The 25,681-nt window shown below is 33.8% G+C and overlaps 1 non-coding gene and 1 pseudogene across 1 annotated transcript; both read left to right on the top strand.

Moving 5' to 3' along the window:
• Positions 1-23,482, top strand: part of LOC140956513 (uncharacterized) — a 33,838-nt pseudogene extending 10,356 nt beyond the window's left edge.
• Positions 3,960-4,070, top strand: LOC140971931 (small nucleolar RNA R71). The gene has a single exon (XR_012174404.1). It is a non-coding gene; the product is annotated as a small nucleolar RNA R71 (small nucleolar RNA).
• Positions 23,483-25,681: the final 2,199 nt, after the last annotated feature.

The raw sequence follows: 25,681 nt of genomic DNA, 5'->3' as shown, positions 1-25,681 counted from the left end.
GACTAAAAATATTTTCTTTTAAAAATTTTATAACAACTTTATGATCATTAGTTCTACATGCAATTGCTTCAATACATTTTGAAACATAATCAACAGCGACTAAAATGTACGTATATCCAAAAGATATTGGAAATGGACCCATAAAATCTATCCCCCAACTATCGACTATTTCATTAATTATGATTGGATTTAAAGGCATCATGTTTCGTTTTGAAATTGATCCTATCTTCTGACAATTTTCACAAGATTTGCAAAATAAATGCGTATCTTTGAATAAAGATGGCCAATAAAATCCACATTGTAAGATTTTTGCAGCTGTTTTATTGGATGAAAAATGACCTCCACATGCTTCAGAATGACAAAATTTAATAACATTACTTACTTCATTGTCGGGTATGCATCGTCGAAAAATTTGGTCAGGACAATACTTAAACAAGTAAGGATCATCCCAATAAAATTTTTTAACTTCTATCAAGAATTTATTCTTATCCTGTGAATTCCAATGAGAAGTCATTTTATTTGTCACAATAAAATTTACAATGTTAGCAAACCAGGGCATAATATGAGCATAAAACAACTGATCATCTGGAAAATTTTCATTTATTGGTATTTCATTATGAGATGATTCAGTCATTATTCTAGATAAATGATCGGCTTCGACATTTTCTTTTCCTTTTTTATCTTTAATTATAATATCAAATTCTTGTAACAATAAAATCCATCGTATTAATCTTGGCTTAGCATCTTGTTTATTTGATAAATATTTTACGGCAGAATGATCAGTTTACTCAATAGTAGTAGAACCAATTAAATAAGATCGAAACTTATCTAATGCAAATACTACTGAAAGTAATTCTTTTTCAGTAGTTGAATAATTTATTTGGGCACTATTTAAGGTTCTACTAGCATAATAGATTGCATACGGTTTTCCTTCTTTTCTCTGTCCTAACACAGCTCCTATAGCATAATCACTTGCATCACACATTAATTCAAATGGTAAAGACCAATCTGGAGGTTGTAAAATAGGTGATGTAATTAAAAGATTAATTATTTTTTTAAAAGCATTTTCACATTTCTGAGTCCATTCAAATTGTGTATCTTTTGTTAAAAGATTCGAAATTGGTTTAGATATTATGCTGAAATTTTTTATAAACCTTCTATAAAAACCTGCATGACCCAAGAATGATCGAACTTCTTTGACCGTTTTTGGTGATGTTAAATTAGCAATAACATCAACTTTGGCTTTATCAACTTCAATTCCTTTTTCAGATATCACATGACCTAACACAATCCCAGATTTAACCATATAATGACATTTTTCCCAATTTAAAACAAGATTTTTTTCTTCACATCGTTTTAATACTTCTTCTAGGTTTTTAAGACAATTTTCAAATGAGTTTCCAAAAACAGTTATATCATCCATAAAAACTTCTACAAATTCTTCAATCATATCACTGAAAATACTTAACATGCATCTTTGAAAAGTAGCCGGAGCATTACATAAACCAAATGGCATTCTTTTAAATGCAAAAGTTCCGAAAGGACAAGTGAAAGTAGTTTTTTCTTGATCTTCTAATGATATAGGTATTTGATAATACCCCGAATACCCATCAAGAAAACAGTAATAAGAATTTCCTGCTACTTTTTCTAGAATTTGATCTAAAAATGGTAGTGGGAAATGATCTTTTCTAGTTGCATCATTTAATTTTCTATAATCAATACACATACGCCAACTAGATGGAATCCTAGCTTGTAATAACTCTCCCTTTTCATTTTTTATAACAGTGATGCCTGACTTTTTAGGTACTACTTGTGTTGGACTTACCCATTTACTATCTGAGATTGGATAGATAATTCCAGCGTCTAATAGTTTTAATACTTCATTCTTAACAACTTCTTTCATATGTGGATTTAACCTTCTTTGTGGTTGTTGATATGTTTTAGCATTTTCTTCCAAATGAATTTTATGTGTGCAAATTAAAGGATTTATACCTTTTATATCTTTCAAAGTCCATCCAATTGCATTTTTATATTTCTTAAGTAATTTAATTAAATCTTCTTCTTGATTTGGTAGAAGAGTGGAAGAAATTACAACAGGAAATGTTTTATTTTCACCAAGAAATACATATTTCAATTCGAATGGTAAAACTTTTAATTCAAGTTTTGTATTATCATCTTTTTTAAAATTATTTTCAGACTCAAAACATTCTATTGAAAAAACTTCAGATTGTTGATTTAAGTTTTCTTCTTGTATATTTTCTTCCATAATTGTTTCAATTTCATTATCATATTCATTTTCATTAATACTTGGTTGTTTACATAAATTGAACACATTAAGTTCTAGAGTCATATTTCCAAAAGACAATTTCATTATTCCATTTCGACAATTAATTAAAGCATTTGAAGTTGCTAGAAATGGTCGTCCCAATATTACTGGAATTTCATTATGTACTTCTATTGGTTGTGTATCCAAAACAATAAAATCTACAGGATATATGAATTTATCAACTTGAACCAACACATCTTCTACAATACCTCTAGGTATTTTGATTGACCTATCCGCCAGTAAGAGAGTAACAGAAGTGGGTTTTAATTCTCCTAAATTAAGTTTTTCATAAACTGAATAAGGAAGTAAATTCACACTTGCTCCCAAATCTAACAAAGCTTTTTTAATTTTATTTTCTCCAATAATACATGAAATTGTTGGACAACCAGGATCTTTATATTTTAAACTAGAATTATTTTGAAGAATAGAACTTACTTGTTCAGCCAAGAATGCTTTCTTCTTCACATGCAATTTTCTCTTCACAGTACATAAGTCTTTTAAAAATTTTGCATATGAAGGTACTTGTTTAATAGCATCTAATAATGGAATATTTATCTTTACTTGTTTAAAAACTTCATAGATATCAGAATCATTTTTTTGTTTTTTATGATTTGTTAATGCATGAGGAAATGGTGGAGGTTTATTTGATTCATTTACTATTTCAGATGATTTATCATTCAACATATTATTTTTAGAATTTAAGGTATCATCATTCTCAAAAGTATCAGGATTATCATCCTTACTCTTTGATTTTAAATGATCCTTGTTTTCATTACTATATGGATCATTAACTATTTTACCACTTCTAAGGGTAATAACAGATTTTATTTGATCAATTTTTTCATTTTTTAATTCTTGATTTTGATTTTTAGGATTAGGTTGAGGTTGAGATGGAAATTTTCCTTTTTCATGAATATTAAGTGCAGATGCAAATTTTGCAAGAGTTTCTTTCAAATCAGTCATAGATTGACTGTTTTGAATATTGATAGATTCTTGCTTTTGGATAAATGCATGAATTACATCTTCAAAGTTTTTTCTTGGAGGTGTAACATAAGGAATATAACCTTGATGATTTTGGTTATTTTGAAAATATTGTTGTGAGGGTTGTGCATTATTATCATTCCTCCAACTAAAATTAGGATGATTTTTCCATCCAGGATTATATGATGTTGAAAAAGGATCTAGTATTGGTTTTTTATAATTGTTAACATAATTTGCTTGTTCATGGAGACATTCTTTAAATGAAGGTAATGTTGGACAATCTTTTGTAGCATGATCATGTGTATCACATATATGACAAACAATTTCTTGAATACTTTTTAATTGACCACTCTTTTTCATTTCTAATGACTCAATTTTTCTTGCTAAAGATGCAAGTTTAGCTTGAATATCTATATCATCTTTAAGATTATAGATACCACCCCCATTTGTTGAATTATTGATTTTAGTTGTTGGTGGTTCTATTGTGCCTATATTATCCCAATTTTGAGCATTTTCTGCTAATGAATCCAAATACTCCATAGCTTCATTTGGGTTTTTATCTTCAAAAGTTCCATTACACATGAATTCTATCATTTGCCTATCTTTAGGTATTAGACCTTCATAAAAGTGAGAAACTATTCTCCATGTTTCAAAACCATGATGTGGGCATGTATTAAGTAATTCTTTATATCTATCCCAACATTGATAAAATGTTTCTCCTTGTTTTTGAGAAAAAGTAGTAATTTGTCTTTTAAAAGAGTTTGTTCTATGGGAAGGAAAAAACTTTTTGAGAAATTGTTGTTGCATTTCTTCCCATGATCTTATTGAACTTGATCTCAAATTTTGTAGCCATGTTTTAGCTTTATCTTTTAAAGAAAAAGGGAAAAGCTTTAATCGAACTATATCCATGCTACAATTTTGATCATTATAAGTGTTACAAACTTCCTCAAATTCTCTTAGATGTAAATATGGATTTTCAGAATCTAAGCCATGAAAATTTGGTAAAAGTTGAATAATTTGAGGTTTAAAGTTGAAATTAGATGCATCAGGAGGAAAAACTAAACAAGATGGGGCACTAGTTCTAATAGGGTTCATATGGTGCCTAAGTGTTCTTAATTGATCATGTTCTTGATTATTATTATTATTATTGTTATTATTGTTATCATTATCTTGATTATTTGAATTATCATCCATGTTTAAATTATTTTCAGATACTCGAATAAGTCTACCACTTTTTTTTCGACTCCAAATACTCATACAAAAAAACAACACAATACTTATAAATAAAACATAATTAACAAATATAAACTTAATTTATACCTCCCCGGCAACGGCGCCAAAAACTTGCTACTACTTAAATTATAATTCACCCAAGTGTAGGTTGTCTGCAAGTAATATATTTCGTAAGTACGAGATCGATCCACAGAGAGGTTATTTTAAGTTTAAATTTATTAATTTATAGATTACCAAATGCAAGAACGAAGTTTACAAATTATAAATTTTGTCAAGGCTCGAGGATTTATTCTTGGTTTATGCAATATTGTTTAACTAAAAGTAAAACAAAGGAAACCACCATAAATAATGGTTCCAAGAAAATTAAATATTTAAACACACACCTAATATAATATAGTTCCCACTATAGAAAATACCGAATTCACCGATATTTTATATATGGTACCTATGATTATATATATAACTATATAAATATATAACTGCATAAAATAAATGTTAAATTAAATCATTATATTTCATTTAGAACAACCGGCAGAGCCACGCTATTGCCTAAATGAAATATATGATTTAATAAGTTAGTTGCGGGAAAGTAAAAGTTAGTTGCGATAAAGTAAATGTTAGATGCGGAAAGTAAAAGTTAGTTGCGATAAAGTAAATGTTAGATTGTTAGATATCATAATATTTCATTTAGAACAACCGGCAGAGCCACGCTATCGTCTAAATGAAATATATGATATAATTATATAAATATATATATATATATATAATATAACAATAATAATTGATGAAATATTTATTGTATCAAAATTAAACAACAAATCAAGATAACCACTTCAATGGTATCAAGCATTTGATGTAAATTGATAACAACAAATAATTCATTTTTATACCTACAATAAAAAGAAATTAGCAAAATGAAAAGAAATAAAGAAAGAATATACAAAATATAAACAATCTTACTTCACCAAGAATTCATCCTCTTCACCTTGACATAATAGATCTAGCTTTCCATCAATTTACTTTTGATCAACACTAAAAACATCACTCATAAATTGGAAAATGGAAAATATATTGGAACTTAGAACTTTTATACACACTCACACTATATTTTACAATGAGATAGAATGATCCTCAAGCTAGCACAAGGCCTCTATTTATAGGCCAAATGAGAGAAAGGGTCAAAAATTCTATTAATGCAATGTAGTTGTAATAGTAGTCTTTGTCTCCTCCAACTTCAATTACATGCCTCTTCTTTCAATGCTTTGTTCCACGACTTTAATCACCGAATTTGACTCAGCTCAAAACAGCAAACATGTGGGGAATTGTCTGTAGATGAATTTGGCCACTTGGTTCACCTCATTTGGTTAAATATTGAAATAGTTACGATTTTTTTACTATATGCTGGTCATGGTGAAAATAAATTTGTCCTCCTTTTGATATTTTCACAATTTGATCATCTTAACCAAATTTTTAGGCAATCATGTCTTCTGCAAAGTTGTAGATAATTTCTCAAGGATTCCAAAAATATTTGAATCACCTCCATTTGAATTTTTTATCTTGAGATATCATTATTTTACCAACACATAGAAAACCTGAAAATAAAACATATTTAGTAAGACATTTAAATATAAACACACAATACTAAAATAACATAATTTTATAATTTTAATGAAACTTAAATTTAAAATATAGGTTTTAACATATAATAAATTATTAACTTTAAGTTTCATCACACTTACATTAATTGACACTGGTGCAACCCATTCTTTTATATCTGAAGTGTTTATGCATTTTGTATCTGTTGAACCTACTGTTATTCCATTACACTTCAATATTGTGTTGCCATTTGGAGATGAAATTTTTTCCACTAGTATTATTAAGGCATGTCCTGTTCAAGTGGGTACAAGATTGTTATTCGATGATTTCATAGTTATTCCGATGGTTGCTTTTGATGTTATATTGGGTATGGATTGGTTGTCTGCTTATCATGCGGTTATTGATTGTGTGGCCAAGACAGTGAAGTTTTTATAAGATGATCATGAGAATGAAGTGTTTGTTGGCTTAGGTTCTTAATTGAGTACTCCAATTATTTCTTGTCTACAAGCTATTAAATTGTTGAATAAGGGTTGTACTGGTTTTCTAGCTTCGGTATCGGATATGAGAAAAGAGAGTAATATAAAAGTGCAGGATATTGATGTAGTGCAGGATTATCCTGATGTATTTGCTGAGGATGTACCTGGATTACCACATGATCGAGAGGTAGAGTTTGTTATTGATTAAATTCCAGGTACAACCCCAATCTCTAAGGATCCATACAGAATGGCTCCAACAGAGATGAAAGAATAGAAGAATCAATTGCAGTAGCTATTAGATGAAGGTTGTATCCGTCCTAGTTCTTCGCTGTGGGGAGCTCCAGTATTATTCGTGAAAAAGAAGGATGGATCGTTGAGATTATGCATTGATTACCGAGAACTCAATAAGGTAACTGTGAAGAAAAAATATCTTTTGCCTCGGATAGATGATCTTTTTGATCAATTGCAAGGAGCAACAGTGTTCTCGAAGATTGACCTTCGATCTGGATATCATCAATTGAAAGTGATAAAGGAGGACATACCAAAGACTGCTTTTAGAACGAGGTATGGCCATTATGAAATTATGTTGATGTCTTTTGGACTAACCAATGCTCCTTCAGTTTTCATAAACTTAATGAATCGTGTCTTTAAGTCGTATTTGGATACTTTTGTCATTGTTTTTATTGATGACATCTTGATTTACTCAAAGACACGAAAACTTCATCGTGAGCATTTGAGGATTGTGTTGCAACTGTTGAGGGATAAGCACTTGTATGCTAAGTTGAAGAAATGTGAGTTCTGGTTGGAACAAGTGGCATTTTTGGGCCACATCATTTCAAAAGAAGGAATTTCAGTTGATCCATCCAAAGTTGAGTCCATCAAGCAATGGTCCATTCCTAAGACAGTTTCAGAGGTGGGAAGATTTTCAAAAGTGATGTGTATTAAAATATAATTTCTTGGAACACCAATGAAGACTTTTGTGTAAAAAAAATAATATTTTATTTGTGGTTGTCTCCCCAAATTTGGCTATAAATAGGGGTGCATTGTAATGAATTGAGATATCCCTCATTCTATGAACAAATCTTTGAGTTCATAATATTTCTCTCTTTATTTTTCAATTATTTCATCATTTAAAAATAATTAGTATGTTAATTTCATATTCAAAGTTTTATACTTTTAATAATGAGTAGCTAACTTCCCAAGGTTGAGATGAAAAGGTGAAGCTCTTGGTATGATAATAAGGTTATTAAAAGGTAATAATCTATGTTTTATATTATTTAATCATTATTTATTGTTTATGTTATATTTATTTCTTTAAGCATTTTTATACCCTATTTATAAGTGGGAGTTTTGATTTATTGTTGCTATATGTTACACTAAATTCTTGGTACCATTTAAATGTTTGTTCGGTTTTACCAACCATTTAAAGTGGATGCCTTGATTTATTATATATCAATATATCATATTATTAATTTCTTGGTACCATTTAAATGTTAGTTTGGTTTTACAAACCATTTAAAGTGGGAACTTTGATTTAGTTTTTACAAATATATATAGCACAATAAATACTTGACAACATTTATAAGTTTTGATATATATTTTATACTTATAAGAAAATAGTATATAACATAATATAAATATGATTATTTAATATATTGGAACCGTTTTATTAAGTGGATTTCAATAATGTTCATTAATGTTAATTTTATTAAAATATCAAGAGTGGATCCTCTAATATCAACTACTTAAATTAAAATTTAAACAATTAAAAATTACCAATTAAGGATTCAAACAATTAAAAGAGAAAAAAAAACAAAAAGACATTGTAGTGGACTTGTAATTACCGTAGCTTCCATGTGGATACGATATCGGACTCACCGAATTATACTACTTGCGGACAACCTGCTATTGGGAGTGCAACAATCAAAGTCACAACAAGTTTTTGGCGCCGTTGCCGGGGAAGTATAATTTAATTTCAAGTCTATTTAATTTTCTTTCTTTGAATTTTTTTATTGTTTTTGTGTGTTTTTCTTCTTTTTCTTTTGCATTTGCATGAGCATTATTTGGTCACGTACACTTAGTGGTCGACTCATTCAAAATAATCCTTTATTTTTACAAAACATGGCGGAAGAACCCATCCAGGATAATGAAGATGAAATTCAATCTCAACATGATCATGATAGGCGAAGAACACTTAGAGATCACATGAACCTTACACGTACTAGTGCACCTTCATGTCTAGTTTTTCCCCCTGATGCATCTCATTTCAATTTTAAGTCTGGTATTATCCAACTTACCCAACTTTTATGGCTTAGATTCTGAAAATCCATACATGCATTTACAAGAATTTGAAGAAGTGTGCAACACATATAATGATCTAAATTGTAGCATGAACACCATTCGAATTAAGCTTTTTCCTTTTTCTTTAAAAGATAAAGCTAAAAGTTGGCTACAAAATCTTAGATCGGGATCCATTTGAACTTGGAATGAATTGCAACAACAATTTTTGAAAAAGTTTTTTCTATCTCATATAACAAATTCTTTCAAAAGGCAAATCATCACTTTCACTCAAAAACAAGGAGAAACTTTTTATCAGTGTTGGGATAGATATAAAGAATTGCTTAATCTTTGTCCACATCATGGTTTTGAAATTTGGAGAGTTGTTTCTTAATTTTATGAAGGCTTTGTTAGAGTAGTGCCCGTCGAGTCAAGTGTTGGCCGAGTGTTCACAATGAAACTCTATGTATAAGCAATCTTTAATTTAATAATATTTGAAATTATTTTTTTGGCACATCTTAATCTGTATACACATGCTAGTTGCTGCGATGTGAGTACCATGTTTCATTGGTAGGGGACATTGTGATGTCCGAGCATGCAGATAGGTGCTCCTGGTAGAGTGCACTGAACAANTGTAGTTTGAAATCTCTGATCAGAGTATGGTGGTAATTATGAAAGGGGTTTCATAGATTACACCATCGATGCAACTACGACATGACACATAGTATCGATTCATTGACAACTCTCGATATACCAATGGTTGTCGAATCGGTCGGGATATATGAGTTGAAGGGACCGTACTGTACGCTAACCATAATTGAATGGTTCTTGCAGGCACTATCATTTGATACCTAGGGAATCATGTAAGCGATGCTGCTAGGCGTTTAACATGATTGGTTGGGTACTATCAGACTTGAGTTCTGACGTTCTTGTTATCAAGGAGTTGATAAGTAAGAATGGAGCAATTGGGGTATGCTCAAATAAGGACATGTTTAGTCCGAATCACATGGAGATGTGAACCCACGGCTAGTTGTATCAATGAACCATTGAGGGCCACACAAGTACTAGCTTTCTAGATCTCGTTGAGAAGTAAAATAGTTCAATGTGTTGAACGGCTTATAAAGGAGTTTATAGGCGTAAGGAAAAAAAGAAGTATGACTTCTATGAGAGATGTAACTTTTAATTTATGATTGTGTTCCTAAAATTAAAAGTTGGCCAATTAAATAATGTATTTGAAAATTGTGATTTTCATAAACATTATTATGGACTAAATTAAATTAATTCAAGTGTTGAATTAATTAAACACTAGTGGACCTAGTAGAGTCCAGAGGGGGGGGGTGATTCAAGTGTTGAATTAATTAAATAACATTGGGTCTTGTAGAATCCAATTGGAATAATTATTTAACTAGTAGACTTGAGTAAATTCAAGTAATATTTAATTATTTTTAAATATGTTTGAGACAATTAAATTAAGTCCATGGATTTTTAATTGTTAAAAATCAAATAACATTGCATGCATGGGAGATGAAGGGTTGGAGACTACTTTTTCAATCTCCAAGGCTTGGTATGCTAAAAAGGGTTTTAGCTTTTCCCACAACCAAGACAAGCCATCCTCCTACCACTTCTCACCTTGCTTGGCCGAAAATTACACACAATTTTCTCGAAAAATTTTTCTCTCATCTTGTTCTTCAATAGTTGGAGAAACAATTCTCTTCTCAAAGAAAAATGCCCTACATTTTCTAGTGCAAGTGTAAGGTGGATCTTTTAAGTTTGGTGGTGGGCTTGATTTTGAAGGAAGGACTCAAGAACAAGGAGAGCTTGTAGATTTGTCGTGCCTTTGAAGAGCCAAGTTGTTTACAACTTGGTTGGAGCCATTACATCAATCTTTGAGATTGATAGGTAATATTTCTATAAACACCTTATGTATGACATTTTGGTGTTTTTGAATTTGCTACACATTCTAGTGAAGTGTTCGAATTTTTCCTTATTGAAAAACAATTTTAAAACTTCCGTTGCGCATTTGAACATCCGTAACCGATCCCCTTTCAAGTGGTATCAGAGCTATGGATACTATTTTGTGTAGCTTATACATGATATTATATTGAGGTCGATTTCTAACCACATGGGGTGGATTTTTGCAACAAATCGAAGGCCGTTTTTTGGGCAACTTTGGGCAGCTCGGGTTGCCCTTGGGGCTGCCCATTTCAGGCAGCAAGGGCAGCCCCTTGATTTTAATAAAAAAAAATTTTTTTGGCATGTTGCCCGGAATCCGGCGACGGAGCTCCGGCGACGGCAATGACGACTAGGGTTTTTCAGAAAGTGTTTTGAAATATCAAAGTGTCATGGGCTTTGAGTTGTTGGGTCATTGGATGACTAACATATTTGTGAAATTTAAATAGGCCAAAATGTTTTTGGTGAAAAATAATTTTTTGGGCCCTTAAATTTAAATTTAAAAAAGTTGCAAATATTTTCTCATGAAACAAATAATTTAAGTTGGACTTTAAATATTTATAGTAAATGGTGATTTACAAGAAATTCGGTTATAAATAAATTAATTAGAAAGTAGACAAAAGAGTTTGTATACTTTGTTAATTTAGTTTATAATCGTGGCGGTTAGTAATTGGATCAAGATATATAATATTGGATCAATTAATTATTGTGATAATTAATTGATGGTGTATGATATGTGATATTATGCATGAAGGATGATCAAAAGCCCAAGCCCAATTCGCTAGGTGTATGCTAGGATATTTTGTGTTGAATGATTGTAATAATTATCAATTTATAAAGTGGGCTTGGTTTATGGCCCGTTCCCACCCCATGAGATGTATCCCTATTTGCCATGGATATTTATTTGTAAATATTAGTATAGTGGAAGATCAAGATTGGAAGATGGTGGCCTTGATGATTATGAAGATCGAAGACATGTAAATATTGGAAGCTAATGTAATAGTTGCATTTGCATCCCATGCATTTCCCTAGGATTGGACCTAGGCCCGTGTTTAGCTCACACGGGCCATTAGTTTTGGGGCGATTGATCATCCTTGTTTTGTTTACTGTTTATAATATATGCATGATATGTTATAAATAATGAGTATGTGCGTTATTATTATGATAATAACAAAGTTGCATGAATCCGGCAAACATACGATCAAACATGGCGAGCTTTTAAATAAAATTAATGATGAGACCTTTCAAAATTAAAAACCCTCATTTTGAATAAGATTCAAAATTAATATCAAGCCCGAAAAGGGGAATTATAAATTTGTTTATAATTTCCATGTCTTCCATCGACAATGGGTGCATGATGAACGCTACCCGTGCTCGGGGCTCGGCTCATATTATTGGGGGGGCCTTGGGTGCCGGAAAGCTGTGACATCCATTGACATGGTGATGTGAACTACGTGGAACTCCCATGATTTCGGCTCATATTATTGAGGGAACTCATGGCGACCGTCCATTAAGGTTCGACATCGATGGGTAAGGCTTGACACGTAAAGATGAACGACGTCATATTATTGGGTCCTAATCAAACGTGAGACAAAAGTTTACGTAGAGGGTTGCATGGAGATGCAATTGGAAACTACCTTTTAGGAATTGTGATTGGCTAATATTATTCGGGATCATTATTCCATAATTGGACCTTGCGTACCTACTGAGGAAAAGAGTTTCTCGTTTTCACTAGAGGGTAGTGAAAGATTAAAAACAGTGGGAGCGAAAATTTATAAAGTAAAAGTCCATACTTTATATCTTACCAAATATTTTAAAATAGTCATCAACATTTATCTGTTCTTACTTTTCAGTACAATTTGACAATGTCTTCGATTCGCAATCCGCTATCTGGAATACTCGACAAACACATATTAACTGGACCTAATTACCTCACTTGGCTAAGAAACCTAAAATCGTCTTGAATTCGGAAAGGATAGCATAAACACTTACTGAGTCGCCCCCTGTTGAGGCTCCGACTAGCTGCACTCCTGAGGAATTGCAGACTTACAAGGAATGGTTTGACCATGACTTGAAAGCCAAGTGTTATATGCAGGCTTCTATGAATGATGAGCTGCAGAGGCATTTTGAGGATGCAAAGAGTGCTGCTGACATTCATTTTCATCTCAAAGAGCTCTTTGGAGAGCAAACACGTCCTCTTAGGCATGCGACCGTCAAGGAGCTGATCACTTTGCTCATGCGAGATGGGGTCTCGGTCCATGAGCATGGCCTAAAGGTGATTGGGCTCGTGGACAAGCTCGTTGACATGGATTTGATGTTGCCTTTGGAGTTGACCACTGACGTGTTACTCTTGTCACTGCTTAGCTCGTTTGATACTTTTGTGGTGAATTTCAATATGAACAAGATGGAGCCGACCCTTGAGGAGTTGGTGAACATGCATGTGACCTTTGAATCCACCATCAAGAAAGACAAGCCGGTTCTTTATGTGGGTTCTTCATCTGGTACGAAGATTGATCCACATGGGAAGGGAAAGAAGCGTTCTTTCCAACGTCCCAAGAAGAACGTGCCTTTGATGAGGCAATCTCCGAATCTCGTTGTGGCAGCCACACCAGGTAAGGCCGACAAGACTGCTGATGTATGTCATCACTGCAGGAAACCTGGAGATTGGAAGCGTAACTGCTGGGAATATCTTGCCCAGAAGGGTTCTGGAAATGGTATGTTCTATATTGAAGTAAATATTTCAATTAACTCTACTTCTTGGGTATTGGATACTGACTGTGGCTCACATCTCTGTAATGATTTACAAGTGATGGGAAGAAGTAGGAGGCTCAAGGAAGGTGAGACCTTCTTGAGGATGAGCAATGGGGCAAGAGTTGCTGCCAAGGCTTGGGAGATGTTTACTTATTGTTGAACAACAATTTAAAGTTAAATTTTTAAGAGATGTTTTGTTTGTACCTGATTTGGTAGGAAAACAATGTTTCCATTTCTATGTTGATAAAGATGGATATTCTTGTTTATTTGGCAAAGGTGTTTGCAATATTTACAAGAATGAATGTTTGATTGGTACTGGAAAACTTGAAAACGATCTTAATAACTTAAAATTGAAAGGTATTCCACTAAATGTCCATTTAAAGGCAGACTCCATATGAGATATGGATGGGTAAGCCTCCCAGATATTCTTATCTTAGAATATGGGGGTGCCCTGCTTATGTGAAGCAGGTAGTGGGAGATAAATTGGATAGTCGATCCATTTTATGTTACTTTGTGGGATATCCAAGGAATTCAGTTAGATACTAGTTCTATCATCCCCAAGAAACAAAGGTGTTTGTATCTAGGAATGCAACCTTTTTGGAAAAATAATTTCTATTGGATAGAAAAAAAGAAGATGATAGAACTCGAAGAGGTTCGAGAGACACCCACAATTGCAGAACCCACACCCGAAGAGCAAAGAGAGGAGATACAAGCTCCTAGAAGATCCGAGAGAATCTCGAAACCACCTATGAGGTATGGTCTGCTTCTTGAAGAGGGCCATGATGAGCCTATCCATGGATGTGATCCAAGGACCTTCAAGGAAGCGTTATCTGATGCCGATTCATCCAAGTGGCTTGAAGCAATGGAATCTGAGATGAATTCCATGCATTTGAACCATGTGTGGAATCTCGTGGATCCACCTGAGGGAATTGTTCCCATAGGGTGTAAATGGATTTACAAGAGGAAACTTGGGGCAGATGGGAAGGTATTGACCTTCAAAGCGCGATTGGTGGCAAAAGGATATACTCAAAGACAAGGAGTTGACTTTGAGGAAACCTTTTCTCCAGTTGCAATGTTCAAGTCGACAAAGATATTGCTAGCCATAGCTGCATGGTATGACTGTGAGATACGGCATATGGATGTTAAGACAGCTTTTCTAAATGGGGATATTAAGGAAGAGATTTACATGTCTCAACCTGAAGGGTTTACATCTATCGGAAGTGAGCATATGGTATGCAACCTTCAGAGATCTATTTATGGTCTAAAGCAGGTATCTGGGAGTTGGAACCTCAGATTCGATAGTACAATCAAAGAGTTTGGTTTTACTAAGAATCCTGAGGAAACCTGTGTGTATAAGAAGGTCAGTGGGAGTGCTGTGACATTCCTGGTGCTTCATGTTGATGACATTCTGCTCATTGGAAATGATGTAGGAATGTTGCAATCAACTAAAATATGGTTAGCAAGTAAGTTCTCGATGCAGGACTTGGGTGAAGCATCTTTTGTATTGGGAATACAGATCTGTAGAGATAGATCAAAAAGATTGCTTGGTCTCACCCAGTCCACATACATTGATACCATCGTGAAGCGGTTCTCGATGGATGAGTCCAAGAGAGGACATCTGCCAATGTGTCATGGCGTGTCCCTATCCAAGTCTATGTCTCCCAAGACTGATGCAGAGATAGCGGCGATGACAAGCATTCCTTATGCATCTGCGATTGGTATCATCATGTATGGAATGATATCTGCACGTCCTTACGTGGCTTTTGCACTAAGTGTAGTGAGTAGATATCAATCGAACCCTGGTCTTCCACATTGGAAAGCTGTGAAAGACATCCTCAAGTATTTGAGAAGGACCGATAAATTGTTCTTGGTCTATGGGGGTGGAGAACTAAAATTGGAAGGCTATACCGACTCTAGCTTCCTGTGGAGACCCGGACGCTAATCATGTTCTTAATCATCATTGGGACAATTTAATCAATTCTAATAAACAGGGTCTAAAATTTTTTTTCAAAAATACAAAGCGGGAACGTAATGTAAATCAATCCGAAATACATATTAAACATAAACCTACAAATGTTGTAGTATCTATAATAATTCAACTAGGTTCAACTACATATCAATGATGAATCCTAATTTACTTCTGAGCCTGGATCTCCACGCTAACTAGTCTTGTCTCATTCTCTTCATGACCCTGATCCTGTCCCACCTGTTGTCATGCACACATACAAACAAGACAACAGCCGGATAACTCCGGTGAGAATTAAATTCCCAGTATAAACCAAGTATACATGCATTCATATAAACAATATAAAAGCATGCATCAAATATACATAACATGTATCTAAATCAAAACATGAATCAATACTCTAAACAAGTACCAAAGTCAGGAACATAATTCAATATCAAATAAGGAATCACACTCTGTGACTCTCAGACTCAAACTCGACTCATTTCTAATCTAAGGATCCCGGTGTGAATAAGACGTAACAAGTCTCCCACCTACTCTCCCAATCGTGGTGGCGGTACGTCTTATTCCTAGACTTCGGTCCTGTCTGTATCGAATATCTACAATCGGAGTCGATCTTCTCCTATGCTTCGATACCACCGAACATCTAGTACTTGGCAATTCTACCATGGCTTACCTATCTCATGTACATTGCTATAATTCAATAGACAAAGCATAACCGTATCAAATTAAAAACAATCTAGTATGTGATTTTGAGAAACTCAAATCGGTTCTAATTCGAGTTGTGCAATCCCGAATCAACATTGCTTTATACCTTTGTCTTCTCGGTCTGACGAAGTCGAAGTCTCGCACTCCAATCTGTCCATACCCAATCTGGCAATGACAATATCAATATGCACAATATCAATGTACAACTCAATTTAAGACCGGTTCTGATCAATACTCAAATCAAGACATATTCTAATCAATGTCAATAAAGTACGATACAATCTCAATCAATACTGAATCTGATCACTATCAATCTACTGATGTTGCGAGGAACCCTGCCTCGGTAGCTTGGCTGTTCAGCATCTCGCGTATATGCGCGTACTAGCTTCGCGCATATGCGCCACAAGTTCTGTTCTGAACTTTGGCTACTGATCATTCTCACGCATGTGCGCGCCCTCACTCCGCGCATGTGCGCCAGAAACTCTGTTCTGTATCTTTGGACTGCTGGACACCTCGCGCATATGCGTGCCTTTACTCTGTGCATATGCGCGGGGTCTTCTGTCCATTTCGCGCATGTGTGCGCATCCGGTCGCGCATGTGCGCGAATGGCACTACCCTCACACATTCGATATCGTACGCTACCTCAAGTCGTGTCTCGGAGCGATCCTTCTATAATCACATCCATTTATCCACAATTCATTTCAGATTATAATAATCATAATCTTGGGCCTTACATTTCTCCTCCCTTAAAATACGATTTCGTCCCCGAAATCACAAGCAATCATATCTGGTATTAGAAGAAATGTATAATAGAGGTTACTCAGAACACTCATCTCCATGAAACAATTCTGACATTTCAGTCTCATATCAGAATTTGTCTTTTAGGTCAATTCTTGAATACCCTGACGACTTTTACTGTACTTCCAACAGCAGAATAGTCTTCATTCTTGAATTATCGTTCTTTCTCGGATTTATGATTTCAATCTGGAATCATAATTCAAGAAGTATAATATCATAATATAGCTCGAAATATAATTTGCGATAGAATCAATCGCAAAATAATGGCTATACAACATCCGTATATACCAATCAACAACTCCTAATAAATCTGTTAATTCCTGTCAAGGTTATATTCAATCCTCGGCTTCAACTACCAACAGTCATCATCCGACGTTGGCTTATTGTATATTCTAAACAGTTCCTAGTCGATTCAGCCGCCGCTAAGAAGGATATAGGCCGCTCGAGTTCGAGACTAGTATCTGCGATGTGAGTACCATGTTTCATTGGTAGGGGACATTGTGATGTCCGAGCATGTAGATAGGTGCTCCTAGTAGAGTGCACTGAACAACCCTCCATAAAGGACTTTCCAAGTGGTTCTCACTTATCGAGTGGAAACGTCCTAGTTTATGGTTGTATACCATTAGTCCTTATGACCCGGGACAACATTGAGACTCTATGTGCTAGCATTACACTTTGACTTGTTTACCGACTTTCATGGGGTCATCAGGTGTCAAGGTTGGGTGGTTTGGCGAAACATATAGGAGTCGATGCATTGTATTCGGGGATTCACCGCTTACCTTCGGGTATGGATATCCTATGTGTATGTAGTATGAAATCTCTGATCAGAGTATGGTGGTAATTATGAAAGGGGTTTCATAGATTACACCATCGATGCAACTACGACATGACACATAGTATCGATTCATTGACAACTCTCGATATACCAATGGTTGTCGAATCGGTCGGGATATATGAGATGAAGGGACCGTACTGTACGCTAACCATAATTGAATGGTTCTTGCAGGCACTATCATTTGATACCTAGGGAATCATGTAAGCGATGCTGCTAGGCGTTTAACATGATTGGTTGGGTACTATCAGACTTGAGTTCTGACGTTCTTATTATCAAGGAGTTGATAAATAAGAATGGAGCAATTGGGGTATGCTCATATAAGGACATGTTTAGTCCGAATCACATGGAGATGTGAACCCACGGCTAGTTGTATCAATGAACCATTGAGGGCCACACAAGTACTAGCTTTCTAGATCCCGTTGAGAAGTAAAATAGTTCAATGTGTTGAACGGCTTATAAAGGAGTTTATAGGCGTAAGGAAAAATAGAAGTATGACTTCTGTGAGAGAATGTAACTTTTAATTTATGAATGTGTTCCTAAAATTAAAAGTTGGTCAAATAAATAATGTATTTGAAAATTGTGATTTTCATAAACACTATTATGGACTAAATTAAATTAATTCAAGTGTTGAATAAATTAAACACTAGTGGACCTAGTAGAGTCCAAATAATTAAATTAATTCAAGTGTTTAATTAATTAAATAACATTGGGTCCTGTAGAGTCCAATTGGAATAATTATTTAACTAGTAGACTTGAGTAAATTCAAGTAATATTTAATTAGTCTTAAATATGTTTGAGATAATTAAATTAAGTCAATGGATTTTTAATTGTTAAAAATCAAATAACATTGCATGCATGGGAGATGAAGGGTTGGAGACTACTTTTTCAATCTCCAAGGCTTGGGATGCTAAAAAGGGTTTTAGCTTTTCCCACAACCAAGACAACTCATCCTCCTAACACTTCTCACCTTGCTTGGCCGAAAATTACACACAATTTTCTCTAAAAAATTTTCTCTCATCTTGTTCTTCAATAGTTGGAGAAACAATTCTCTTCTCAAAGAAAAATGCCCTACATTTTCTAGTGCAAGTGTAAGGTGGATCTTTTAAGTTTTGTGGTGGGCTTGATTTTGAAGGAAGGACTCAAGAACAAGGAGAGCTTGTAGATTTGTCTTGCCTTTGAAAAGCCAAGTTGTTTACAACTTGGTTGGAGCCATTACATCAATCTTTCAGATTGATAGGTAATATTTCTATAAACACCCTATGTATGACATTTTGGTGTTTTTGTATTTGCTACACATTCTAGTGAGGTGTTCGAATTTTTCTTTGTTGAAAAACAATTTTAAAACTTCCGTTGCACATTTGAACACCCGTAACCGATCCCCTTTCAGGCTTAACACCAAAAGATAGGCAAATGGTTGAATTTATGTGTAATGTAACATTTGAAGATAAAGATCCAAATGAGGCAATTGAGTATCTCGATTCATTAACTGAAAATGCTCAAAATTGGGACACTATAGGTACAATCGAACCATCAAACAAGATTCAATCTCCCACATCTGGTGGAGGTATGTATACCCTCAAAGATGAACATGATCTGCAAGCTAGATTTACCTCTTTGGCAAGAAAAGTTGAAGCACTTGAATTGAAAAAGAATGGTCAATTAAAATCTGTTCAAGAAATTGCGTGTCACATCTGTGATACAAGTGATTATTCTACAAAAGATTGTCCCACTTTGCCCTCTTTTAAAGAATGTCTTCATGAACAAACCAATGTTTTGAAAAATTTCAAAAGGCAAATTTTGAACAATTTTCTCAAAATTACAATACAGGTTGGCGAAATCATCCAAATCTTAGTTGGAGGAATGATAATGCTGCTCAATTTTCACAACCACATTTCCAAAATCAACAAAATTTTCAAAATTATGCACCTTATGTTCCTCCACCTAAAAGGAACTTGGAAGATATACTGAATTCTTTCATTGCAAAGCAAGAGTCTATCAATACTCAAACTGCTCAAACCATGACAGATTTGAAAGATACTCTTGCTAAATTTGCATCTGCACTTAATGTTCGTGAAAAAGGTAAGTTTCCTTCACAACCACAGCCTAATCCCAAGGATCATCATTCACAAACCGGAACTTCTGGAACTCAACCGATGGATCAGGTAAAATCTGTTATTACCCTTCGCAGTGGTAAGGTAGTGGAAAAATCAATTCTTGAACCTTGTGAAAATGATGATAAATCAACTCCAAAGGGTAAGGAAGTGGAACCCATAACTTGCGAAGAAGAGGATCAATAGATAGTGCCACCACCATTCCCTCATGCATTGAAAAATACAAAAAAATCAAATTTGAATTCTGATATATATGATATTTTTAAACAAGTAAAAGTTAACATTCCTTTATTAGATGAAATAAAGCAGATGCCATCATATGCCAAATTTTTGAAAGACTTATGCACCGTGAAAAGAAAATTGAATGTGAAAAAGAAAGCATTTTTAGCCGAATAAGTAAGTGCAATTATTCAAAATAATAATAATTTGAAATACAAAGACCCTGGTTGTCCTACTTTTTCATGTATTATTGGAGAACAAAAGATTAAAAAAGCCTTGCTTGATCTTGGAGCTAGTGTGAATTTACTTCCATATTCAGTTTATCAAGAACTCAATCTAGGTGACTTAAAACCTATTTCGGTAACACTTTTACTTGCCGATAGATCTGTTAAAGTGCCAAGAGGTATGGTAGAAGACGTGTTGGTCCAAGTTGATAACTTTGTATATCCTGTCGATTTCATAGTTTTAGATATACAACCTATCGAAGCTTGTAATGCAATTTCTGTAATTTTGGGTCGTCCATTTTTAGCAACTTCTAATGCTCTTATAAATTGCAGGCATGGAATAATGAAGTTGTCATTTGGTAACATGACCTTGGAGCTTAATGTTTTCAATCTTTGTAACCAACCACATGACAAAGGAGATGAAAGTGAAGATGAAAATCTTATTGAAACTCTTGTGAAAGAAAACATTCAAGAAGGGTGTACTCGTGACCAATTAGATATTTGTTCAATTGATACTGTTAAAAAAAATATTGAAATTGATCTTGATGATTTTATCAGGTATCACTCGTTATCAGGATAAGAGAAAAAATTTGAGGCAAAATATGAGAACAAAGATAAACCACCCATATTGGAGTTAAAACCTTTGCAAGAAGAATTGAAGTATTCATTTCTTGGAGAAGATGAAACATATCCGGTGATAATTTCTTCCAAACTAGCAAGTGAACAAGAAGGTAAATTAGTTGATATGCTTAAAAGACATAAAAATGCAATTGGTTGGACATTAAAAGATCTCAAGGGCATTAATCCACTAATTTGCACTCACAAAATTTATTTAGAAGAAAATGCTAAAACATCTCAACAACCACAAAGGAGATTAAATCCGCACATGAAAGATGTTGTGAAGACTGAAGTTCTCAAACTACTTGATGTTGGAATTATCTATCCTATTTCTGATAGTAAGTAGGTAAGTCCAACACAAGTAGTTCCACAAAAATCTGGCATCACAGTGATAAAAAATGAAAAAGGAGAATTGTTAACAAGCCGAGTCCCATCTAGTTGGCGTATGTGTATTGATTACAGAAAATTAAATGATTCCACTAGAAAAGATCATTTTCCATTACCATTTTTGGATCAAATTTTAGAAAGAGTGGCAGGTCATTCCTACTACTGTTTTCTTGATGGATATTCAGGTTATTATCAAATTCCCATTGCACTTAAAGATCAAGAAAAAACTACATTCACATGTCCTTTTGGAACATTTGTATTCAGAAGGATGCCATTTGGTTTATGCAATGTCCCCCAGCAACATTTCAAAGATGTATACTAAGCATTTTTAGCGACATGGTTGAAAATTGTTTGGAGATTTTCATGGATGATTTAACTATTTTTGGGAGTACATTTGATAATTGTCTTGAAAATTTAGAAAAAGTTTTAAAAAAGATGTGAGGAAAAAGGTCTTATTTTAAATTAAAAAAAATGTCATTACATGATTAATTCTGGGATTGTTTTGGGACATATTGTGTCATCTAATGGAATTGAAGTTGATAAAGCAAAAGTTGATGTCATTGCCAATTTACCCCCTCCAAAAACCATTAAAGAAATTCGCTCATTTTTGGGACATGCTGGATTTTATAGGAGGTTTATAAAGGACTTTAGTTTAATCTCTAAACCCATTTGCAACCTCTTAACAAAAGACACTGTATTTGAGTGGACTCAAAAATGCCAAAATGCTTTTGATAAAATTATTCGACATTTAACATCAGCTCCTATCATGCAACCTCCTGATTAGTCTTTACCATTTGAAATCATGTGCTATGCGAGTGATTATGCAGTCGGTGCAGTATTGGGTCAAAGAAGAAACGGTAAGCCTTATGTGATATATTATGCAAGTAGAACTTTAAACAATGCTCAAATGAATTATTCCACAATTGAAAAAGAACTACTTGTTGTAAAATTTGCATTAGATAAATTTCGTTTTTATTTGATTGGATCAACGACTATTGTGTTTACTGATCATTCTGCTATTAGATATTTGTTGACCAAACATGATGCAAAGCCACGACTGATACGATGGATTTTGTTGCTCCAAGAATTTGACATTGTGATCAAAGATAAAAAAGGAACCGAGAATGTAGTAGCCGATCATTTATCGAGACTAGTAACAGGATCATCTTATGAAATGACACCAACTAACGATAATTTTTCTGATGAACATCTATTTTCAGTTACTACTACACCTTGGTTTGCTAACATAGTAAATTTTCTTGTGACAGAAAAATGCCACCGCAATGGAATTTTCAAGATAAAAGAAAATTTTTGAATGAGGTAAAAAACTTTTATTGGGATGATCCGTATCTGTTCAAGTATTGTCCGGATCAAATTTTTCGGCGTTGCATACCCGACAAACTTAAATTTTGTCATTCAGAAGCATGCGGAGGATATTTTTCTTCAAGGAAAACTGCTACAAAAATCTTGCAGTGTGGATTTTATTGGCCCACTTTGTTTAAAGATACCCACGAAATCTGCAAGATCTGTGAAAATTGTCAAAAATTGGGTGCAATTTCAAAAAAAAACATGATGCCTTTGAATCGTAACATTGAAATTGAAATCTTTGACTGTTGGGGAATTGATTTTATGGGACCTTTTCCACTGTTGTTTGGATACTTGTATATTTTAGTTGCAGTTGATTATGTTTTCAAATGGATAGAGGTAATTCCATGTCGAACAAATGATCATAAAATCGTAATCAAATTTTTAAAAGAAAATATTTTTAGTAGATTTGGAATTCCTCGAGCCATGATAAATGATGGGGGAACTCACTTTATTAATAAACCATTTGCTTCGTTGATGAAAAAATATGGTATTACTCAGAGAGGAACTACTCCTTATCATCCTCAAACAAATGGACAAGTTGAATTAGCTAATAGGGAGATAAAGCAAATTTTGGAAAAAAACTGTTAACCCAAATAGAAAAGATTGGTCTCTGCGACTGCACTTTGGGCATATCGAACAACTTTTAAAACATCATTGAATATGTCTCCCTATAGGTTGGTTTACGGAAAACATTGTCATTTGCCTGTGGAATTGGAACATAAAGCTTATTGGGCGATCAAAACTTTTAATTCAAGCATGGATGATGCCAACAAATTACGCAAATTGCAACTTAATGAACTTGATGAACTCAGAAATGACGCGTATGATAATTCAAGGATTTATAAAGCAAAAATCAAATCATTTCATGATAAAACAATTCTTAGAAAATCTTTTGAGATTGGTAAAAAAGTTTTGCTTTATAATTCGCGACTTCACATATTCCCAGGAAAATTACGATCAAGATGGACAGGTCCATATGTTGTAAAACATGTGTATCGTTATGGAACTGTGGACATTAAAAATCCTAAAAATGGTGATGTTTTTAAAGTAAATGGACAAAGTCTTAAACCATTTTTAGAAAATCAAATCTTTAAAGAAGAGTTTATTTCCCTTTCTGATCCTTGATTTTTTGTATTGCAATTAATTTTGTTTGTTTTTAATTCAGGTTTCCTTAATCTTTTTATTTTCCCGGTTAAATGGCGGATAACGGTACTCCGTGGCTCTCTTAGTCGGTTTAATCAGTTTCACACAATTGCTGATTCAAAAAAAAAATCATTTCTTTTCTTTTCAAAATGGATGAAATTCTCTCAAAAATTTGTAAATATTCTCCATCTGTTTTTGAAAATGTTTTAAGAAAAATTTATGCAGGTAGGTGTGAAAGATTGAGATTGTTAATGCGAAAAAGAATTCCAGAAGATATTCATCTTGTAATAGAAGCTAAGGTCCGATTAAGAGGAGAAGTTCAACTGTCATTACTCATTCGGTATATGCCTGGATTAGGAAAAAGTACTTATGCGAAAAAACGAAGGGCCAAAAGTTTAGGGGTTTGTCATAAATGTGCAAGATGGACTTGTGACAAACGATGCAGATCTTTGGGATATGTTTCCAATAACAGAGAAGATAAAATTGGTTTCATTAAGAATAGGCTGAGTAAGGAGTCTTTAGATAACATCTTATTGACTCTTGAGACGCATTTTATTGGACACGTGTATATTGAACTTCTCCGTTTATGGAAACAATTCCAAGACGAGCGTCATTTTAGTAGTCTTGGGAATCCGACTAAAAAAGACCCTGTTTGCTAATTTATAAGAAAATTGGATGGGAAGCATATCCTCGACTCATAGAAGGCGTTGAAGCCGTTTCTGGACGTAAAACCAGAGGAAAATTGTGAGCCACAATCACACTACTGTTTATATGCATGTGTGTTATTATTATTTTTACTGTTTATTCTGTTTACAACTGTGACCCATAGTTTTGTCATGATAACATATAACCCCTATAAAATCTCTCATCTTTCTCTCTATTTTTGCAGACCAAAAAGAAAGTAAAAACATGGCTGGATCCTCTGCACAAACATTGAAAAACATTTGTGTATTTTGTGGGTCGAGTCCTGGAAAAAATGAAGTGTTTGTAGAAGCAGCAAATAATCTTGGAAAGATATTGGTTGAGAGAAAAATTCACTTGGTATATGGGAGAGGTAATATTGTGTTAGTGGGATCTGTTTCAACATCTGCACATCTTGGAGGTAGTCAGGTTTTGGGTATTATTCCTATAGCTTTAGCTGAAGGAAATATTACAGGTGTTACGATTGGGGAGGAATTAAAAGTTTCTTCAATGTATGAAAGAATCACCAAAATGATTGAAAATTCTGATGCTTTTATCGCATTACCAGGTGGTTTTGGTACATTAGAAGAAATTTTTCACACTGTTTCTTGGGCACAACTTAATATCCATAATAAACCTATGGGCTTGTTGAATATCAATAATTATTATGACAGTTTGTTCACATTTCTCGATAAAGCTGTGGAACAGAATTTCATTTCAGAAAATTCACGAAGGATGCTCATCTCTGCTTCGACTGCCGACCAATTAATTGATGATTTTGAATCTTTTGTTCATAAACCCTATCCGATGATAGCAAAGAGCAACTGGTCGCAATCAAGCAGTAAGAAAAGAAAGTTGGATCATTGATTCAAAAGTCGTGGATTGGTTTGCGTTTGTTTCAGTTTGTTATCTTCAATAAAATTCAAGGTGATATATCTTTCATTATGTACTCTTTATTAATAGTTATTTTGACATTAGGGACAATGTCATATTCTGTTTGGAGGGAGAACAAATTTATAAAAAAAAATAATAA

Source organism: Primulina huaijiensis, chromosome 2 (assembly GCF_012295235.1).
Source record: "Primulina huaijiensis isolate GDHJ02 chromosome 2, ASM1229523v2, whole genome shotgun sequence".
Taxonomy (NCBI): Eukaryota; Viridiplantae; Streptophyta; class Magnoliopsida; order Lamiales; family Gesneriaceae; genus Primulina; species Primulina huaijiensis.
Note: the sequence above shows the minus strand (reverse complement) of the source record. Positions and strands in the feature narration are given on the sequence as shown.